The sequence below is a fragment of the Crocuta crocuta genome, unplaced genomic scaffold, assembly GCF_008692635.1.
Source record: "Crocuta crocuta isolate KB4526 unplaced genomic scaffold, BGI_CrCroc_1.0 scaffold687, whole genome shotgun sequence".
Lineage (NCBI taxonomy): Eukaryota > Metazoa > Chordata > Mammalia > Carnivora > Hyaenidae > Crocuta > Crocuta crocuta.
The window spans coordinates 3,365,567-3,383,298 of NW_027530182.1; positions in this window are offsets into that span (position 1 = coordinate 3,365,567).

Genomic DNA, 17,732 nt, shown 5'->3' on the forward strand with positions numbered 1-17,732 from the left:
GCAAGAAAGCGGGGACCTCAGTCATACAGCTGCAAGGAAATGAATTCTGCCAGCAACCAGTGAGCTTGGAAGACGATCCCAAGCCTCAGATGAGAATCACAGCCCTGGCCGACACCTTTATTTCACCCTGATTGAGACCATGAGCAAATGTCCCAGCTAACCCATAATTAGAACTCTGATTTACAGAAACTGAGAGATAATAAATGTATTGTTTGAAGCTGCCTACTCGGTGGTAATTTGTTACACACCAATAGAAAACACGTACACCAACTGCCAAGTTTACTTCTCTACGTCCGTGTGGAGGAAGAATCTCACACTTCACATATCCAAACAGAACTTTTGACTTCTTTCCATCATCCTACATTTCCTTCTCTTCCCTCAGTAAGTTGTTCAGGCCTAAAAATGAGAATGATCCTTGATGCCTCTCTTTCCTCAGGCTGTACATACAGTTCTTTAGTGAATCCTGTAAGTTCTGTCATCAAAATATGGCCTGCAATGGACCACTTCCTACTGCCTTCCCTGCGGCCATCTTGGTCTAAGTCACCTCCATCTTTTGCCTGGACCTCTGCAGTCCCATCGCCAGCTCTCCTCATTCCACGCAGTTAACTCTGTCACTGTAGCCACAGTGAGTGTTTTAATGTAAATCATTCCATGTCACTCTGTGTGGGATGCACCCACAGGACTCTTCCTGACGCTCGGAATAAAATCTAGATTCCCCACCATGAGCTTAAGGCCCTGCATGATTTGGTGCCTGTCTACCTCTCTGATCTCATTTCCCACCAATATCCTCTTCCTTCATTGTGCTCCAGCTACATTGGCCTTTTTGCTTTTCTGTTATGATGCCAAGCAAGGTTGCATTCCAGGGCCTTTATAATTGTTTTTCCCTTTGCCTGGAACATTCTGCCCCATATCTTCCATGACTCCTTCCCTTACTTCATTAAGGTTTCTGCCCAAATGTTACCTCCTCTGGCAGCCTTCCCTGATTGTTCTATTTAAAATAGCCAACCCTGCCCCTCCTATCAAACTGCCTATTTGTCTTCTTTCCGCTTAGCACTTCTGGCATTGTTATATGTGGTGTGTTCTCCATTTGTTAGCTTCTTTGTTTATTGCCTGTCTCTGGTGTTAAGATATAAGTTTTATCAGATCAAGGACTTTGACTTGATCACCACTCAGTCCTCAGGCCTTATAACAGTGTATGACACACCTAAGTAGGCACTTGAATAACCTTTATTGAATTGAAAACATAGAGAGACATTTAATAAGTTTACAACAAAAGCAGAATTGAAACTTGTCTAAGAAAGTCCTGATCATGACACCTGTAAAAAATAGGAATTGAGAAAACATTCTTTATTAAATCCAGGAATATTTGTACTATCAAATTATATGGTGTTTTAGAGAAGTTTAATGTTATTGAAACAATACTAATGATATTGTTGATGCCATTTTTGTGGATGGAAGGTTATGGGGGTTGAACTCTAAGAGATAATGTTCTCATGATGTCCTTTTTTTTTTTTTTTTGGCAAAGAAGAGCTGATTTTGGTAATCCAAATGCTGAAAGTGAAATTCTAGCCCTGATCAAGACAGACATGAAAATGGGGCTCTGATGAGACCATGTCCTAGGTCAAATACAAACTGCCTTACTAATCAATGGCAAACAGAGCTAGAGAATATATGTGACATGGAAAATGGAGCTATTCAGAGCTCATCTCATATTTTAGATATCTGGATGGATCGCAAGTTCAAAGTTTCAGCACAACAAATAGATGCCATTACAATGAAGTTTAAGATGTTGGAAAGTTGTTCCCAGTATAAAAAGGACTTAAGTGATCCAAGATGTATCAGTTTTTAAGGCCAAATTTCCAGGTTTGCAATTATCAGTTCCCATGTAGAGACATATCCATCCCCTTTCTTCCCTCTCACAAAGAGCTTATTTTAAAGGTTAATAGTGAATAGTCTCCGCAGGCTAATAATGAGTTAGCTTCTCTGCGATATAGAATACGGCACGTTGATTACAGAGAAAGCCAGTGCAATTTTGTGTTCTCTTTTCCATCATGTCTTAGGTCTCTACTCTTTCAGAGCTATCGTATCTGCTCGAATAGTGCACTTGTTTCTTTTTCTCTAGCAGGCCATCTCCTTGCCAGCTTGAGACTTTTTAAACAATGTAAACACCTCTTAATTTAGAAAAGAACAGTTTATTGTGATTTAGAATGGTTTCATCAGGCAAATCAAATTCAACTTCCTTCTAAATTATCTTCAAAAGAAAGTAAATAAATGCAATAGTTTCTTAGGCTTTGAAATAGATATGAAAATATTTACTATTTACTAAAAAGGGCCTTTTTTGAACTCTGGTCAAGTATGGAAGTATGCTGCGAATTAAAAATCTGATCTGGTCAAATGATACATAAATATTTTAGCAGGAATTTTGGTCCTAATGCCCAGGAGATGGCTATAAATCTGCCTGCAATACAAAGTTCTCTCGACTCTGACAACTTCAGAGAGCCAACTATTTGGGTATTAAAAACTCCTGCCCAGATTACTGTTAATGCTAATCCTGATGGAATTACTTAATAAGTATGATTTTTATCCCTTTTATAATGTCATAGCTGTATGACTGTTATATTGCATGTCTTCACTTTGACTGAATTCTGGCTTTTTCCACCGTGCACAAGGTTAGAAACTATGGTCTGTTTCTCATGAAGGTAGGTTTAGTTCTAGAGGAATGAATATTGTCAAAGAATTATTTCTTTTAGTGAATGTCACCGTTGTGCCCATGACCTTACAAAATATCCTAAATTTTATTTGGATACAGAGGCAGGGCAATATTTTTAAGATTAAAAAAAAAAATCATGTTGACCAGGAACAGTTTAAAGAATCAACGCTTCAGTCAACAACATGAGTAAAGGACGATGGGCGTCAAAGAACTTTCTAACCTGCACTCACATCACACAATAGCAGTTGCCTCAGGAGAGGTGAAAGGAAGACAGACTTGCAGGAGCAAACAGGCTGAGCTGAAATGTTTGAAGACAGAGCAATAGGGATGAACAACGACTCCTCCCCTTGTCACTCCTCCTCCTCATTTCATGGAAGAATGAAGAGCTGTTCTTCATTCCGTCTCACTATTTGTAATAACATATGCCTTATTTAGGTCACAGGTTAATAAGCACATTAAAATACATGATCCGATGAGCTACAAAAATAGCAACCACGGTGTTTACATGTAATCATTGAATTAAATGCCTCAGAACGTTAGGGCTTCCCTACTATTTTTCTCATTAATTTTCATTACTACTCCTGTGTTGGGGGTGGGCAGAAGCTATGATATCCAGTTGACAAATAAAGACACTGATGCAAGGATAGAGCCAAATGTCACAACAAAAGTGCAGGTGGGCAAAGGGCAGCAGAATCCAGATTTAAATACTCTCTGAATATTACTAGATCTGCAATTGCACAATCCATTGAACTTCACATTAAAAAATACCTTGGGGCGCCTGAGTGCCCTGACTTGTGGCCCAGTCGTCTGAGCATCTGACTTTGGCTCAGGTCATGATCTCATGGTTCATGAATTTGAGCCCCGCATCAGGCTTTTTGAAGTCCGCATGGAGCCCACTTTGGATCCTCTGGTCCCCTCTCTCTCAGCCTCTCGCCCATGGTTCTCTCTCTCTCTCTCTCTTTCTCAAAATAAATAAATAAACTTAAAAAACAACAACAAAACCCTTTCTCCGAATAGAAATGGAACAGGCATGCTGGGCTTACGTTGGCCTCTTTTATGAAAACAAACTTTTTTTTTTTCTGTTTTTCACAGGGAACCTGAAAAGCCTCCATTTTGGAATTTGCTTTTTAAGTATGTAAAATGTTCATTTTTAGAATTGAAATTTGCACAGTCGGGCACATAGCAGGCAGTGTAGGTTGTTAAAGTGGCAATATATGCCCTCCTTGTGGTTACCCAGGCCCTCACCCTCACACCTGCTGACCAGTTCCACTGGCCGCAGCACACAAAGCTCTCACCACTTTTCCGGTAGTTCCTCTTACACTATTTCTGAACACAAGACCTTTCATCGCCATGTCTTAACTAACAAAATTAGACATCAGGACTCTCTACTAACTCTTCTCCTCCTTGATTTCATTCATTCATTCGGTGAATAATCATGGGTTATCCATGTATTGGAGGCACTACTTTAGCCTCCTATTATCCAAACCATCATCTTTCATCCCCAGAGGAACTCACATTTGGTAAAGGGAGACTAAACAATTATAGAACAATGAACCAAGTGAAATAATGCACGGAGGGCATAGTGGGAGGGCTATGTTTATATAAAGAAAAAAAAGAACAACATAGATAATTATGTTGAAACAAGTTTTTGATATTGAAGGGAAAAGGATTTGGAAAAAGAGTTAGCTCTAAGGCTGTTCACCATAGACTTATTTACCATAGAAAATCATTTAAAAATATCATATGCAACTCTCCTTGAATAGGAAATGGTTAAATAATTATGACACATTCACAGGTTGGAATATTAGGCAGTTTGAAGTGGAATGCTCCCAACCTCTTTACAGTCTCTCTAGGAGTGAGACAGGATCTTCTTCCACCACTACTGCCTGATTCTCCACCAGATACGATGCGTGGAGCATGTGACAATGGACTTGTATGGGAGCTCCTCCTGGCTTGGTAGAGCCTTTTACAATGTTCCTCTCCCCTTCCTGCCCATGAGCTTTGTGGGAAGGGTAGTCTTTGGTCGGGAGAATTGTACTTCAGGGGAATCAAACATAGACTATTCTCCTCCCACAAAAATAAATAAATAAATAAAAATAACCACTTGGAACAAGGATGGTTCCTCAGTGTTGTGTTTGGAATAGGCTTTAGAGTGGATTGACAGTGAAAAACAGAAAGAGGGATTCTCTTACTGAGCTTCAGGTAGGCATAGCACATTATTCTTCCATCTAGCTCCATCCATCTCAGAAGTGGAAATTCTTTTGGAAGAGCTTGACTGATAGTACTGTTTTTCACCATGGTTATTAGTTTTCATCTTTTTTTCCCCTTCTGAATCATTGTAGGTATTTTGGAGAAGAAGGCAGGGATACATGCCAGGAGTATTTAAAAGCCACTGTTTTATTTGGCTTGTACAATTTTTAAAAATTCCTTCAGGCTAGACATTGATTCTTCACTTTGCCATAGGTTCTACCACTTCCTACTGTCTTAAAATGGCTTATTCACTTATTTTCTTAAAATGCTAATGTTTATTTATTTTTGAGAGAGACGCAGAGCATGAGTCGGGGAGGTGCAGAGAGAGAGACACCCAAAATGTGAAGCAGGCTCCAAGCTCTGTGCTGACAGAGCTTGACGTGGGGCTTGAACCCATGAGCTGGGAGATCATGACCTACACTGAAGTCAGATGCTCAACCAACTGAGCCACACAGGTGCCCCGCTTATTATTAAAATTATTTTCCTGGCCTTCGAAGCTGTCAGTGTTTGCTATTCTGATTTTGTAGGCGTAACAGAAGTAGGAAGCAAATCACCTGGACAGGTATTCTGCTACTATCATGGATTTCTAACACTTCCAAATCAGAAATCAGTAGGAGCCAACAAGTTCATACAAGGAACCCCTAAGAAATCCTAGAATTTTCTATTCATTCCTACATAAAGGGAGGGAACTTCTTTTGTAGACCTGTAAAGTCTGTCTTTAGGCCTTGAATGAGAGAAAGGAATGTGAGGCCTAACAAAATTGATGTATAAGAAAGGACTAGGAAATGCAAGCTATAAGGAATGACATGTAATGGGAATTTTGCCAAGTAATAAAGCAATTGCCTTTCAAGCCAGGCACGGGGCCCAAATCAACTAGCTGAATCCTTCATGGTTCACATCCTCTTCATTTTCTCCCTAACTCTCCATCTTGCTAGTCAACTCTGATGTTTTCCAAACATTTAGAAACTGGAATGTAATCCCAGAAAGTGAGGGATTTCCTCTGGGCAGCCACCCTGATCTTGGAAAGAAACAAGATTTCAGATTCCACACCCTCTTCCTGGAAAGCCCATTTCGTATTCGTTTCTGATAAGCCTTGGGGAATATAGATGACATTAGGGAAGACCTAAACCTTCCCATCATTCATTGGAATCCCAAACAGTGAAACCTGCTGGTCTCATTCGGGAGAATTCATCTTAGATTGAAATATTTGGGGAGGTATAGCAGTGTCTATGATCTATGTTGGTCAGATAATCCATTTTTACTTGATTTGTTAATCTCTTTTGGTTCAAAAATATTAAAACACAGAAGGGAGAATCTGTGAACTGGGAATATGCATTTTATCAAGCACCTCAGGTGATTCTGATGCAGGTAGTCCACAGACCACAGCTTGAGAAGAACTAAGACTTTATTCACATCTGAAATGTATCTGCAAACTGTCCACTGTGAACTCTCAATTATTCTTGATTACAATTCAGAACTCTCTTTTTAGGCAGTGATTTCAGCACCTTCTCGAGTCTCCACACCCTGACAGAAAGAATTTCTTCACTTGAACAAGGAAGCAAATAGATCTTCCATTGCATCAACTGGATAATCAATCCAAGTTCACTATTGAGATCAAGTTAGAGTTCTTTGGGTGTTAAAGTTTCAAGGGCACAAAAATTCAAAAAGGAGAAATCAGTTTATTGAAACATGACTTAAATCAGGGTTTCATCAATGGAAAAAGAACACAGGAAAGTAATTGGGAATATGAGCGTATTAGAAAAAGAACAAAGAAATATATTACCTCTGATGAAATTTAAGGGATATAGGGTATTATACAAAAATCACTTATAGCGGTGTAAACTTAGAGTTGGCAAATTGGGCATTGTATTTCAAGATCAAGTATTTATACTTCTTTGAAGCTTATATCAGTCATGCTAAATAAAACTACATCCTAAATATATGTAAATAAAGTAGTATAAAAATTGCCCTTATCAAGGTCAATAAAGGCTGGAATTTTGAATATACAGGATGTTAATATGGTGAGTTATAATTAGGAGCATTTTTTGTAGCTTTTGCTCAGCTTATGTGTATTAATTTCATTTCATATCTTAAGCACTGAGTTCAAGAGGAAATTGGAATCCTGTTAGAAAGTATGTGGAAATATTTAGAAAAAGCGCAAATGAACAAATTCCTGAAATAATTTATGCCTTCTGCCCGTTTGTAAGTGTCCCTAGAAGCCTCAGACTTTAGTCCTCAAATAAGTCAAGAATTCACATAAGATGACTGTTAGGGAGCTTTATAATATCCGATAAGACTGTTACAGATTTTGAAAAGATTCCAAAAATTGCTCCATCAGCGACTACAGTAATGAGCCCTTGTTTGCACAGCCGACACCCTAACCAGCACGGGTAGCTCGGCGAACACGTTCATGTGCTTTTAGTAGCAGGATCTGAGACACAATGGTTACAGGAGGTGCTATTCACTCTGTATATTTCTCCGCTAATTAATTAATTGATTGATTAATTTCTTTATTATGTTTTGGAAAGGATGGAATCAGGCACAAATTGCATTTACTCACAAAGCAATGTGAGTAAAAACACAACTAAGCGATTACAGCTAGTCTTTATCTCCTAGAGTTCTTGGGCTTCTCTCTCTCCATTTCTCCTCTCTTTGCCTCCATCCATTCCTTCAGTGAATGTGAATAAGCACCTACAATGTGCCAGATGCACTCTGAGCACTGGGGATGCAGGATGAGAAGGTACAACTTTTGTTCTCTTGGGGGCTTACAGCCTAGTGGTGGTAAAAGAAGTAAAACCATTACAATATGGTGTGTGAAGGGCAGGATGAAAGGGACAGCATAGGGGGAGAAGGATGAGTTGACGAGGAGGGGAAAGGAGGTCACATAAGTTTTCCCAGAAAATCTCCCATCAGGCTGTTGTTAATTTAGGAACCATTTCAATCTTTTAACTCATCATGCCTTGTACTTTATAATGATAGTTTTCTATAAGTTCCCTTGATCTTCTGATAGGATTTTTCACATATTCCAAGCACCAGGCTATTGGCCAAGCTTTACCATTTATCTCAAACAGCTTTTGTGTTAAGCCATCAAGATTTAGGGCTTTATCTGTCACAGCAAGTACTATTACCCATCCCTTGATCCTGATTCAGCTTCTGAGGCCGAACCCCCTGGGAAACCCAGATGAGCTCCAAAAGTCTGGTCTCTCCCTCCTCTCCATTGCCTGCTCTTTCATCAAAGTAAGAATTTGCGTTTCTTATTTAACCTACCTTTTCCAAACCTCAATTCTGAATTTTCTCCTGAATCCCTTTTTATGTCTTGACTTAGCTTTGAAACGTTTACATGTACAAGTTAAAGAGGAAAATACATGTTCACGAAATTTTGCTATGAGCGGTAAACACTATAAATCACCATTATAGTTTCCTTTATCAATTATATCACTGCATCGTTTTCTGCTAATAAATATGGGCTAATAAACCTAAAGGCATGTGTGATAAAATTCAATGAGGCAGGATAAAAATCAGTTACAGAACATTGCTGAATTTTGTAAAGGCCTATAGTAGTTTGTCTATGCAACTAGCTTGATCCTACCTCAATTTGGGTACTGTAATTTATGAGGTTTCATGACTGCTTGAAAGTTGAGATCCAGACCTGTGGCTGTGGCTCTTTATGGAATCTGAATTTATATTAACTTCATCTCTGGCTCCACTGTAAGGTCATATTCTTGTTTTTGTTTCCCATCTAATTTTTTTTCCAAATGAAAATATCTTTATTGTTCAGTTATGAAGTCAATTCATGCTCCAAGAAGCGCCATTCAACCAATATCAAAAAGCTAAGTAGAACCTGAAATATCCCAGTGGATCCCACCCTGCCCCTTATCCCCTGAGAATGCTAATGTTCTCATCTACTCTTATATATTGACATTTTAGATATCTTGACATTTTGTTTAAACATATATCTTTATAAGCTGTCCTAAATTCTTCCGGAACACAGCAGCATACTGCTGTTAAAAAGAAACAACAGGCCCTAAATCAAGTCACTTGTGCTAAGCTCCGTGTAAGTAAACCAAGATGTAATACCTAATCTAATTGCAGTTCCAGACTCTAATATAACCTTTTACTAGCCAATCTAGAATTACCTGGTGAGCACTAGTGAGGTAATCTGCCTGACAGAACCCACGCCCCCTTCCCTTAAAAGAAGGTGCCTAAAATAATCCACTCTTTGCTAGGACTTCCTTGTTCCTCTTCCTCCTGCCTTTAAAAGCCTTTCCTTTCACGCTGCTCCTTGGAGCTCCTTTCCGTCTATTAAGATGGGATGCTGTGTGATTCATGAATCATTAAATAAAGCCAATTAGATTTTCAAACTTAGTTGAATTTGGTTTTTAGCACCTATAAATAATGAGTAAAGGTGTTTTAAATAGTGCTTTATAATCTATAAAGCATGTTCACAAGCTTTAGTTCATTTAATCTTGTAAGCAAAGATCAGCTGTATCTTCTAAAACATGTTTATTTTATGGTTGCCAAAAATCTCATTGATTTGGCTGAATTTCATTTTCTTGCCAGTGCATTTTTTTTTTCTTTTTTGGCCAGTGTATCCAATTCAGAAAAAAACTATGTCCTGCTTCAAACTTTATGTTCCCATTCTTCCCAGTGGCTAATGACATCATTGGTACTTGCATCTTAGAATAGGAAGGACAATTTACAAATATATCAGAACTTCCTTAACTGGGGGTCAAAAGTAACAATTGCTTTTGAGTTCTTGCAATTTAATTATGATTCTATGAGGCATTAGTTTTACAAGCTTGTTAATGAAAAGCAAACAAAATCATGTGTTCCCGTGTATTTTTTCTCATTAGGTGATTTTTTTCTGGAACCATCCAGAGACTGTTGATTTTCTGATTTTTTTTCTAGCAAAATTGAAGGGGATTGTGTCCATATACACATGGATATTTCTTTGAAAATAAATCAAACAGAGATGGGTCTTAACACTGTTGCCTTCTATTGATACCTCTAGTGAAACAGAATAATAACTTAGTTCAAAAGAAAGAAGTCCATTTTCCTTTTGTTTGAACACTGATTTCAGATAGAAAAGAAAAAGTGGTTATAATAAGCAGAAACCCTTGATGTCCAGTCATAAGCAACAACTGAAAATGCTTAGGTGCATAGATGATGGTACAGTAAAACCTTGGATTACGAGGAACTTATTCTGCAAGTGTTGTGCAAGATGAGCAAACATCTCTAATAAATTTTAACTTGATAAAAGAGTGATATCTCTCCATGTAAGTAGTATGTGATACCAAATGTCACGTGATCACCACTGAGCCAATGATTCTTGAAATTTGCTTTGACATACAAGTGCTTTGGATTCCAAGCATGTTCCTGGAACAAATTTTGCTTGCAAACCAAGGTTTTACTGCTTTTGTTGCATTGGGTAAAGTGATTTTATGACATGGAAATCCAGCTCCTGGGACTTATTTTGGAGTCTCGTGACACAGTCAAGAAACTTCAGATGCTGAGTTTGGAATAAGTATTATACTTCCTCCACCAGCTCTCTAGTGCACCTGGGGGCAGAAAGAACACTAACAACTATGGCGCTGGATGATGTTGGAATGAAGCAAAATATACCAAAACCTACCAAATACTCAGATTTTAAAATGCTATTCTTTTTTTTTTTAACTGTTTATTTATTTTTTAGAGAAAGAGAGAGAGAGAGAGAGAGAGCGGGGGAGAAGAGGAAGAGAGAGAAGGGAGGTGGAAGATCCAAAGTGGGCTCTGCGCTGACAGCAGAGAGCCTGAACCGGGGCTCAAACTCACGAACTGCAAATTGTGACCTGAGCTGAAATCAGACACTTACCCGACTAAGCCACCCAGGTGCCCCTAAAATGGTGTTTTTTTTTTATACCAGAACAAACCTTTATAATAAAATGTTGAATTAGCTGACTGAGAACTACTAATCTGCTAGTACTTTCTGTATAATGTTACACTTTGGAGTTCACCATATCAGCATTTGAGAGAAAAAGGTTTCCGATCACTAACACACTCTGACGGGGGCTTTCTGAAGCTAGCCCAAAATACAGAATTCCTGTTTGCTTCTCACAGTGCTCATTGATGTGGTTTGCATCAGAATAAGCGTTCAATGCAGTTTATCAAACTTTTAAGGCCCTGCTGTGTGGTAGTTGCTGAGGATACGACAATGGCTGCAACAGGATACCATGCTTCCTAAGGGCTTCTGAAATAATGAAAAACAAATATTTGGGGGACACACATTTCTGTCAGAAATGTATTGTGTGAAACTTAACTGTGACTTCTGAAAGCACAGGGATTATATCTCTTACTACTTTTACATATTGTCATAATGGCTAGCACAAAATGGAAACTGAATATTTTTGTTGACGGACTGAGTGAATTATGGAAAAATTGTTGCCCAGTTAAGGTAAACAGTTTCTGAGGTCCCCAGAGAAGATGGACGGAATTATTGTCGGCCTCTAAATTTAATTTTTTTGCTTCCTTTATAATCTCCATTGTCCTTTGCTGTATTATTTGGACAAATCCTTCAACATGTAGAGAAAGAATGACCACTTTTTGAAAAGGCTGTTATTATATAAGATTTTCTGCAGGATAAAACCACACCCAATGAGCCTCACCCAGAGGCTGTATGTTACTAGCCTTAGGAATGTTAAGTGTGTTAGATTCAGCCCCTGTTGGGCAGTCATATGACGCAAACAGTGACTCTGAAATGAAGCCATAATATATGGTTTAACCTCTTAACAGTTTGTGATGTCATTTTTTTATGTGGTAAGAAAAACAAATGCTGTCACATTTTATATTTGAGACTCCTGCAAGCCAACATCAAGAGATTAAGTATGCGCATTACTAACACACTATCATGAACACAGTTTAGATGGATGCCAGGAAGTCCCTGCAACCTCAAAACACTCCTCAGTAACTCAGTGTTACAGAACGGAAAGATAAGTCGGCTGATAAGTTATGACCCTCATGGGATGCTGTGTTTTCCTCTCAGTAGGAAGCAGAGGTAATTTAAAATATTTTGATCTGGATGTTAATTCCCATAACTATGTTTATCTGGTTTCAGCTAATCTTTATGCTTTTAATTTAAAAATCCACAAATACAGGAGCTAAGAGAGAAGAAAAATCTGTATGGTCACGTAAAAGACAGAAATAGAACGGAGATTAAGTTAGGGGAGAGAATAAGGAAAGCTGCTGGTCTCCAGTGTTTACTTTCTTGAAATATGGTTTTGAGTCATTTCTGTGAGATATAAACATACTACTTTATGTTTCCTATCATTTTTTTATTATGCACATAATTTAACAGTTGGTAATAGTTGAAGCCACATGTCTCTACGGACTGGAATATTGTTGAAACAGCTTCACTCAAGTGAGGAGACTTTTAACTGTATAATTCAGGTATGTATATTTTCTTTGAACGAAGTGTGTGACATTCAGCTTGTCAAAAATGAACACTTTGCTTGACTGAACAGCTTTGCTCTGTGTTTTGCTTGTCTACCGAGGCAAATAAAGACTGACAAGAAGAACATTTCCAGCTAGTTAAAGAACAAGAGGGGAATGAAGCAGGATTTGAGCCAGTTATCAGAAAATTCCTTTCTTGCTGAATACTTTATAATGTACACTATATACTAACCAGAAATAATTTAGATAAATCTTAACTCTGGGTAATAGAATGTGCACCTCCCCCTTCCTCCTGCTTCTAAATATTTAGTAAAAAATGTAATTTGTGTTCTGGTGGATATTCTATATCTATTATTTAAATGATTTACTTTTTGTTTTCTCCTTATTGGGGAAAACTTCAAGGTGATGACCAGAAACATGATTGGCTCTGTACCAACCTTTATTATAGTTTTTGGAAGAATGAAGTGTAGTTCTAAAGTTTTTTCTATTTAAGAATATATGGCCTGTGGATTTCTATTTGGACTTTGCCTAGGAATTTACCTGATTAGGGCAGTTTTCCATTCTGTTAGTGGATCCTGTCCTTTCGCTTAGTCAGCCAGGCTTTTTTCTTTCTGTCTTTCTCTCTGTCTTCCTCTCTTTGGCTCAGTCTCTGTCTCTCTGTCTTTCTTTCATACCTATTATGTTACTAGGACTTTTGTAGGTACTGGGATAAAGGTCAAGAGCATAGAATGTCTGTTCTCAAGGAACTTGCAGTTTGTGCCTTACTTTATGGTTACATTTAAGGTCAGGTCACTGAAAGATGTGAAATACGAATGCATCCATTTCTTAATTTAATTTTGATTTTTGTCAAACATGATGTGCTAGGAATTTGGACTGGGAGGCATTGTAATGGCATGGTAAATTGCTTCTATGGAATTTACAACCTAGTGGGAAGGGAGAGACACATTGTGGTCAATTAATTGCGCTACTAAAAGCATAATTACAAATTAGAGTTAATTCTCTGAGGGAAAGGAAATATAGATATATGAGTACATATAAATAAGAAATCCAACCCAGATGTGGGAGGGGCTTAGTAATAAGGTAACTAGATAAAGGGTCGAGGAGGGGAAGGGATAGCCCCTGTGAAATATATGTTCATAGGAGCGGTATGCAAATATCTGAGGAACAGCCAAGAAGGACAGAATGATAGACCATGCCTCAAGGTTTTATGAGGACACGAAGGAAGAGGACCAACGAATGTTCATTGGATGTGACCTCATGGGAATAAGTGGTGACTGAAGCACGTTCTATATCTGTATAGTGATGGTGGCTGAATTTTGACTGGAATGGTTTGAGGATTAAATAGAAAGGAAAGACGGCAACAGACGGTATAAATAAAACCTTTCACAGGTACTGTCATGGAGAAAAGATGTGGGGTGGTTGGAGAGTGAACATATTTTTTGTTGCACATGACAGAGGCTGTACCAAATTGAAAGACAGGATGCTGTTTTCAGGACATTGTTGACTATCCCACAGAGAGAAGGGCAAATGTGTACTAAGTTTCCTTACTAGTTGAAGGTAAGGGGAGATTAGACCCAGAGCACTGTAGAGGGATTGCCTTGGAAAGAAAACAGAAGTGAAGAAGATGGTTATGGATATAAGTAGATCTGGTGGAAAAGAGTAAAAGTAGAAGTTATTTCCATCTGACTGCCTTCTCTCTGAGAAGCTGGAGCTCTGTCTATCTGTTGAAAGGGAGAGAGGTGAAGGAGGAGCTGGCTGGAGGTTTGGAAAGAGGAGAAAGTTTGAAATAGTCATTGTAAGGGGCAGGATGGTGCCAAAGTAGATGGTCCAGGAGGAAGGAGGGCAGTTGCTGCTCTGATGCCACTTATCTGTCCTAATCTGCGGCTCTCGTGTGCAGGCGCTAAGAAAGCAGATCACTGAGTTTGTTTTGAGTTGAGATGCGAAGAAAAAAACAAGGAAGCGGAGGGTATTTGCAAGCCTTCTGGAAATGATGGGTCCTGGGGGGAAAAGTATGCTGGATAAGACAGGAAGAGAAGAGAGGGTTGAAGAAGGAATTGGGACATCGTGAACTGACAGTGAAGTAGGGGTGTCACTGAGATCAACAGGTAGACTTCAGTTAGTCTCAGAATCATATATTTAGTGTTCCAGGGGAATGATTCTTTGAGAGGTCTGACCAGTGATGCCAAAACACATCCCCTGTGGCAAGTGCCAGCTGAAAATCTTGTGGCCCAGAGCAGAGGCTCTGGCAAGACTGGGGCGAGGGTGAGATGAAGAGCCATCTTAGTGGCTGGGGTCTAAGGATACCCCGGATCCAGTGTGGATTCTAAGACTCGAGGAATGTGACACTTTTTAGTCCTTTGTTACAATGAGGTCATTAAGATGTTAAGTAAAGACATCTGTTGTAAAGCATCCTCCCTAGGTCTTCTGCAGTATCAAGGAAACTTGATCCTCAGTGGATAATGAGAATACTCCTCTTTCACTCAGTTATTTCTTTTTTTAAAAAATGTTTTATTTATTTCTAGGAGAGAGAGAGAGAGAGACACTGTGAGCAGGGGAGGGTCAGAGAGAGAGGGAGTCACAGACTCGGAAACAGGCTCCAGGCTCTGAGCAATCAGCACAGAGCCCGACGCAGGTCTCGAACCCACGAACCGCGAGATCATGACCTAAGTGAAAGTCGGATGCTTAACCGACTAAGCCACCCAGGCGCCCCACACTCAGTTCTTATACTATCAGTGATATTGGTTGGAAAGGAATTTAAGAACCTATAGATTTTTTTAAAAAATGTTTTATTATTACTTATTTTTGAGAGAGAGAAAGAGCAATCAGGGGAGGGACAGAGAGAGATGAGGACAGAGGATTCAAAGCAGGTTCTGCGGTGACAGCAGCAAGCCTGTTGCAGGGTTCAAACTCATGATCCATGAGATCATGACCTGAGCAGAAGTTGGATGCTTAACTGACTGAGCCACCCAGGTGCCCCAAGAATCTATAGATTTTTGAGCAAATGAGGGACAGTCACTAAACAAGACTATTTATTACCATTTGAGTCAGTGTCAAGGATCTGGGGTTGAGCCTCTGGTATGGAGATGCTAAGGAAGTGCCTTTTCCTCATATAGAATAGATGATGCTTCCCTTCTCTTGTGTGGCTTTCCAAGCACCAACTTTGTTCTCTGATGGCTGGAGTACATCTCCAGTAATGGGAGCCTTCATCACCTCATAAGTGGCTTATACCAGCTGTCTTAGCTGGTCTCTCTCCTTTGGACTTACTACCCTCTTTTTACCTTACTTTCTCCTAACCATCCCATTAGTTTGAATTTCTGTTTCCTTCTGTTACCTCATGGTTCAAGGAATAAAGGCCCCCCCCCTTTTTTTTTCTTACCACATTGAGCTGGGAATAAATTCATATGCCTCTTAAGTGTGAGACATTGGACAAATCACTTCATTTTCCCAGGCCTTAGTTTCTTCACCTATTTAAAAATAAAAATGTGCCTATTGAACTAGATGACCATGCTCTTTGGGATTTGGAGTATGTAGTTGGACTAGAATTCCCTTTCAATGTTGAAAATTTCTGTTACTGTATACCCCTCCTGGTCTGGCTCCAATACATATAGCCACTGAGTTATTGGATTCTAATATGTCCACATGCATATTCTCATATGCACTTATCTTAAGGGCTTTTTAAAAGACTTAACTCCATTAATGTTGCCTGGCACACCAATGTGGGTTCCCTTTTCCTTCCAGCCTGGTGCCTTATCTTCTCCCACTCTACCATGTTAGGACCACCACCCTACCAAACAAAGCCTCGCTTTTTTCTTCCTAACCTGTGATTCAAGGGCCCTGGTACGACAAGCCATTTGCAGTGCTCCACAGAAAGCTTTCCTGTTCCTATTCGTATTTTGTTTTTCAGTATCTTACCCATTCCTCTTTACCAATTGAAGTTGAAAACCCGGCCTACAGCCCTTAAAACAAATTTCAAGGTTTGGAACTTCAAGTTTTGACTTTCTGGGGATTCTAAGTTCAAAGAGGGATTTTTTTTCCTTCTTTTTCCACCTCTGACTTTCTTTCATACATTGGGACTTCAAATACACACACAGTGAGTAAACAGATGAACTCTGAGAAGCAGCTCCTTGACTATATAAGAGAACAAAATCACTCTATTCTGGACACAAACCCTCATGCTGGCGCATTTAAACATTCACTTCCTATAGGCAGTACTGCCCAGACTGTGCCTCTCGTGGTCAGCAGTTTACATCCAGTCTGTTTATGCAATTAAAATGGGCAAGATCCAAATCTGTCTAGGTCGCCGATGGGCTACGACGCTTAAGCGCAGCGCTTGGCTTTAAGCATATGTGGATTGAATGAATGGTTGCTAGGGAGTATGGCGGCGTCTTCATTTTGGGCTGGGTTCATCCCAGTGCGCGCACGTGGGAACTTCACAAAAGTTGTTTCACGAGCGCTGCGCTGAATCCTCTTATCGTAGAGTTTACTGAAGTGGGGCCAGCTCCCCGCCTCTGCTAGCATCACTGCCAAGGTTCTAGAGGGGTGGAGTGGCCTGCAAGACGGTTGGGAGAAGGGTGGGGGGAATTTACTTTCTCATAAATATGCTTTGGGAGACTGGCTCTGGAGCGCCAGGTTTTCGGGAAGAAATGAACCTGGGTCCCAAACGGCAAAGCACTCCAAGGGGGCACAAAGTTAGTTTTCTGTTACAGAGAAAGCCTGACAGCCTCAAGTCTAATAAAAGAGAACACGGCCCACACTGGACAAGGGAGTGCTCCGGCTTGCCCCAGAAAACCACTGGCACAAGAAGACAAGCGAAGTCAGTCTCACGGAACCCATTTTCTCGGGCTCCTTATGGGTAGCACTGGCTCTTGGTAGGCGGCGTCCCAACCCAGCTGTCGTGGGTCCCCGCCGCTCTGAAGCCAAGTCCTCTTTCCCCAGACTCAGGTTGCAGAACAGTAACTCCTTGGGAGAATCTCTTCGTACCCAGAGGATGGGTCTCCACGGAACAACACACTGTTGCGTTCAGTTCTGCGCCCTGCGTGGGGTAGAGTTTCTTAATCACTGCTCCTCTTCCCGGTTCCCTGGAGGGCCTTGCGAGGTTCCCAGAGCGGGAGCAGCGCGCCAAGCTCTAGGGAAAGAGCGCAGGGAATGGCCCTGGGGACCTGTTCCGGGGAAAGCGACAGCGTCCAGGGAGAGCCCTTCCTTTTCATCCCGAATTCTCCCAGGGCAGGCAGGGTCGATTTCCAAACGCGCCTAAGGTGAGCAGTGCGAGACCCTCCCTTTAAAAAAGAATAAATAAATAGAAACCAGCGCTTAGCCCTGCTCCGGTTTCCCGAGAGGCGCACTGCAG